Genomic DNA, 6,292 nt, shown 5'->3' with positions numbered 1-6,292 from the left:
AACATCGTCTCGCTGGAAGGGAGGTGTCGACCGACACCAGCCAAGTGTCGACCGACACTGGCCTTGGTGTCGACCGACACTACCCCACAGTGTCGATCGATGCCCAGTTTGCTGGTGTTGACCGACACTCCCTCTGCAACTGCGATCCGCGCGAAGCCGAGAGTCGAATCTCACTCCCAAATCTCCTCCAAATCGTCCAATACTCGAAACCCAAGCCTTAAACATCCGTAGGAACCTGTATCAACCAATCCCAGCAAGAAAAACACACAAACAAGCAACAAACAAGCAAGAACAAGGGAATCAAAGGCTTAGCTTAGCCATGGTCATGCACTCACCTCTCTGCAGAAAGATTCTGACCAATAAGAACGAATTTCTCACTCCTAGCAAGCTCCTAGCACCTTCCCAGCCTTAGATCTTTCAAGAAACACCAAGGAATCTCACCAATCTCACCAAAATCTCAAGAACTCTCTTTCTCTTCCTTTTTCTCTCAAAAACGTTAAACGGCGACAAGAGAAAACTCCCAAAACCCTTCTGGTCGACCACACTCTTAAATATCTTGGTTTAATGGTTTTTCCTAAACTAAACCGGTCCAAATCGATAATTAAATCGAACTGGTCGAACCAAAAATTAGTGGTGTCGACCGACACCCTCTTGGTATCGATCGACACCCATCCCCAAAAACCAATATTTGGTTCGCGGATGTTACATTCATTAACATATATCATTTTAAATTCAAGAAATCTCACTAATTCTTTATTTAACTAAATATTTTTTTGGAACGACTATAATAAATAAAAATTTAGTCTATACCACCAAATCTTTTAAAGATCCCAATTTAACAAAAAAATATTATAGTTTGGACTATTGTTGCATAAATTTTCATTTTTACGATCAACTTCTCTACCAAAGTTATATATTAGGCATGATCAGAACTAGATTGTAATTATATTTCGGACCATAACTGGGCCATATTTAAATTATAACCATAAAAAATAGTTAAAAACTGTAAATGTTAACTGTAAATATATGGTTAGATTATATTAACAATAACCATTAATTAATTGTAACTTTATCGAAACTGTTAGTTAACCGTATAGTTAAACAGTAAGTTTTATATCAATAATTATTTATTACTCCCTTTGTTTCATATTAAGTGTCATTTTAGGCTGAAAATTTTGTTACAAAATAAGTGTCATTTTGTATTTCCAATGTAGATGTTTGGTAAATTTTCCAATTTTATCCTACCAATTTAATGCATTGACCAATAGAAAAAATAGATAATATATTAATAAGGAGTAAAATAGAAAAGTTAATGATTTTCTTAATATGTGTGAATTATCCTAAAATGACACTTAATATGAAACAGAGGGAGTAATATATTTATTTAATATGAATCATATATATGATTTATAGACATATGAATACACTTAAAGAACATATCAATTAAAAATAAATAATATCAGTTATATCATATCATCAAATAATCATATCGCATCATTAAATAATTGTAACCGTATATAACCTTAACCGCTTTGACCGGAATCCTGTGTTACCGTAACCGTTTATCAAACAAAATCTCTAACTCATAATATTAAACTAACATTACAAATTTATTTTAATATTAAAATAGCTACAACAAAACGTACAACTATGACAAAAAAAAATACAACATGGGAGGAAATGGCTGCATATGGATGAATGAGTTGAAAAAATGAGTTGAAAAAATTGGTTGAATAGCATTTAATTCATTCATCGACTTAAATTAATAGGTTGAAAAGGTGGAATAAGCATTCATCCAATTTGTTACCATTGGAAAACTTATTCAACCCATTCAACCAAAAAAGTTGAAGAAATTTATAAAGAATTTTTTTCAACTCTTTCATCTCCTATTTAAGCTGCAAATGGTGATTAACAAACTGAACAAGGTGAATAAGATGAATAATAATGGGTTGAATAAAAATGAGCTGACCATTAAAATGAACTGAAGAAACTAAATAAGATGAAGAAGTTGCAGAAAAATAAATTAGTATGCTAAATGGTGATCAATAAATTGAATAGCTGAATACAAAAAAAATTAATATTAACAATATATCTATAATAATATCTGAATTTATATATATATATATATATATATAATATAATTATAGATTTGTTAACTAATGTAAAAAAAATTGAACATGTTGATATAATTCTCTAAATAAAAAAAAATTATTAATATAACTGAAAAAACAGATAAGCTCATAATATTTGATTTGCCTATAATATTTACATAATAATATGAATTTCCTAAAAAAAATAAAATAAGACACTATCTCTGGGCGATTATGAAGGCGATTTTACAGTTATTTTCTAGTCATCTTCTTAGGAAGATTCTAACGGTATCCCAAGCCGATATGGGGTGGTTTCTTTTGCTCCACGATCGAGCGGTTTCTCCCGGCAAAGTCGCTCTCACTTTGCACGATGCAACAATTACTCACCCCTGGAATCGAGTATTTAAGAAAGATTGTTCAGGAATCTATGGATATTTACAATCATCTCAAAAACCCTCACTTCTCTTATCAATTCGGTCATCTGAAATTCTACCTCAAATGGCGGATAATATATGACATGCTCTTGATGTTCATATATTTTACCATGTTTTCCCTTAGTTTATTCACATCTTTTGCATATTTTGCTAGCCATTTTCACCATTATTGCATAGCTTTAGGACTAATCATGCATTAGAGTTTAGTTGCATTGCATTTGCATCTTTTCATGCATAATCAGGTGATTTTGGAGCTTAAGGAGCATGGAAGCAATGCTGAGGAGAAGTGAAGCAATCATGAAGGGAAAGCAAGAGAGTTAAGGCTGAAGAACCAAGGTCCAGAGTCCAACTCGACCGCACACTCGACCAGACACTCGACCGTGTGCTGAGGAGGACTCGACCGAGTGGAGGATGCACGAGAGAAGCCAGCTCGACCTGCCACTCGACCGAGCACAGGTCGAGTTGACCGAGCCGTTGACTATTTTGTCTTTTAGTGTTTTTAGGGCTTCCACTCCCTCTCCTATATAAAGCCTTGTACCTGCAGCCACCAAAAGAGTCCAGCTTTTTAGATATTCTCTAAACCTAGTTTTTACCCTTTTGGGAATTATTCTTTTTGCACTTTTATTTTTCTTAGATCTTGTACTTGTTTTTAAGGAGAAAAGACTAAATTCTTCAATATTGTTGGTTTCATAACTTTCTTAATATTGAGAATTCGAGTTTGATTCTTTCTCCAATATTGTAGATCTTTGTTTCATCTTTCTAATGATGCAAGTTTCGTATTTTTCTGGGTTTTTGACTTTGTTCATCATGTGTTCTTGTGAGTAGTTCTCTAGGATCTTGAGGATAGGTTAGGCTGGATTGATCTTATGGTTTGTTTGATTTGGTCAAGCTTGATTGTTGTAAATCTCTTCTATGCTTGATGTTCTTAATGCTGATCCTATATCTGAGAAGGTAGGGTTTGATTTCAAGCATCTTAGCATCACACCAATGTTTAAGAAGCATAGATAAGGCTAGATCTAGAGCTTACCATTAGGCTTGCTAAGAGATTAGAGGTCTTGTTTGGTTTGAGATGTATTGCTTAATGCCTGCTTGTGTAGATTCTTTACTTTGTGAGAACAAGTCTAGAAATGCATAGGTTTGATTGTTTCTTGCCATGAGAGTGGATTAAACATGTCTTAGAATAGTATGTCTAGAGATTAGCTCAAAGTTTGCTTGAGATTTGTTGACCAAGTTAGATAACCACAATGATTAGTTCAGCCCATGAATCCCTCCTCAAGGCCTTCTTTGTTTATTAATATCTTAGTCTAAATATCATTGCTTGCTTGTTGTTTGATTCGTTTTTGCATTGCTCTGTTTTTATTGTGTTGCTCTGTTTTTGCGTTTAGTCCAGCTCGACCCTGCACTCGATCTACACTCGATCGAGTGCTTGCTCGAGTTCTTCCCCAGAACTTTGGTTTATGATTTGTAGTTGTCCTGTCTTATCTCTAGTCTCATTCTATTTACATTTTTGTTGCATTTACTTATTGTCCTGTTCATTATTGTCTTACATTAGTTTATTTATTGTAGTTTCTATTTCTGTTCTAGCTTCATATAAGTCATAAGCATTCTGTTCCATTTACATTTAGCATCTAGTTCTTGTAGTTTTACTTTCTGCACTTTGCACTTCCATCATAGGATTGTTAGTGACAAACATCCTTTACAATTTGGTTTGACTTAGTCTCATATGCATGTCTTACTTGTTCACAAACACTCAGATAGGATTGACACCTCTTATACTGCAACTGCATAAGGGGAATTGAAACACCCTACCATCCATTCATTCATATCTCACCATTGCATACATTCATCATCATTCACCACCATAAGAAAAACCTTGTTTCAGCTCTCCAGAATATCAATCTTGGTATAGACGATATCCCATCGCACTCCCTCAAGCGGTAGTCCAACAAGCAGCGGATGCAAACAGATTCTGCCTAATTGGCCGCCCTCTCATCCTCCAGAAACAAGACATCCGCCAAATCATCAACGCCCTCCCACGCTCCTGGGGACTGGTGGGTTTTGTTCGTGGTCAAATTGTGGAAGAGAGAAGATGCCAATTTATCTTTCCCTCAGAAGAATCTTTGGAGACGGTTCTCCGCCGAGGACCATGGGCTTTTGCGGACCGTATGCTGGTCCTACAACGCTGGACTCCCAATATGGATCCCAACATGCTGAATTTCATCCCGTTCTGGATCCAAATCCGTGGAATTCCTCTGCAATATCTGAACCTTAGGGTTATTGAAAGCATTGATCAATCGCTAGGAGACAGGATGGAAGTTGATTTTAATGAAGCAAGCAATGCTTGGGTAGAATTTGTTCGTGTTCGGATGAACTGGGATGTCGATAACCCTCTTTTTTTCAAAGAAACTATCAATTCACCACGGGTGTCAACACTACCCTGTCCTTCTTCAATGAACGACTTCGAGGTTTTTGTGATATATGTGGGATGCTGACTCATGATTCAGGACGGTGCTTAATCCAAAATGGAGGTAATGAAGTCCATGATGACGACAGTGATGGTGATGATGATGAGGGACCAAAATATGTACCAAATCCAGGAGTTCACATTCAGGAACTTGATGATGATGGAACCAAAATATGTACCAAATGGATGACCATAATGAGGATCTCCCTGGTAACCAATTGAACGCAGATGAAATGGACATCCCGATACCGGCTCCACCTCCAATAAATGAAGCAGCGGATAATGATTCAGAGCTCTCTGACATCAATCCAGAGCACAACTGTCTTGCAAACATTGACGATCTCCCTGACTCGGAGACACAGCATGGCATGTTTTCTGAAGCCATAGGTATGGTAAACTTGGCTCACATCTATGGCCCTACTAACATTGATGCAGGAACTCTCTCTGCAACATCATTGCACCTGCTGCAATCCAACTCCATCCATCCATATCCAGAGATAATGGAAGCTGCTGATACGAAGAAGAAAGGGAAACACAAATGTGATCATTGCTTGGAATCGAATGAGATCCATCATGGGAACAGACTGATGAACCATGAACAGGGAGAGTGAAGTGGCTCTGCAACCACTAATGACTTGAATAGAGGCGCGGTGGGCCCTATACCACCACATCCACCATGAGGACAGCCTGCTGGAACTGTCAGGGATTAGGCAATGTCCCTACAGTTCGATGCCTAAAGGAGATTAATCGCAAACATCTCCTGGACATCATTTGCCTTTCAGAAACAAAGCAAAAGGATGACGTGATCCTTGAAAAAGCTGAAGAACTAGGATTTCATCAAGTGGTTACAGTCCCTCCGGATGGATTAAGTGGTGGTTTAGCTGTTCTTTGGAAAAATTATGTTAATCTAGTAGTTCATTTTAAGTCTCCAAATCTTATCGATTGTACAATATCTAGTAATGGAACAAGTTTTTTCTTTTCTTTTGTGTATGGTCGCACAATCTGGCTGGTTATTCCGAAACACAAATGGTATCTACGAAGGTTCAGGCCAAGCAGAAGGACAATGCACTAACTCATATTTGGAAAGTGAACTCCAAGCAGCCCTATATGCACTGCAACATGCTTCAGCAAAAGGTTACACAAAGATTCACATGGAAGGAGACAATAAAGAAGTAACAGCAATTCTACAGGGAAAGACACATCTGAAACGACCGACCTTTTTTTTTCTTTTTTTTTTTAATAAATAATAAATAATATATATATATATATATATATATATATATATATATATATATAAAAAAAAA

The sequence above is a fragment of the Camelina sativa genome, chromosome 9 (genome assembly GCF_000633955.1).
Source record: "Camelina sativa cultivar DH55 chromosome 9, Cs, whole genome shotgun sequence".
NCBI lineage: Eukaryota > Viridiplantae > Streptophyta > Magnoliopsida > Brassicales > Brassicaceae > Camelina > Camelina sativa.
The sequence above is the reverse complement of the archived record's forward strand: the minus strand, read 5'-3'. Positions refer to the sequence as shown.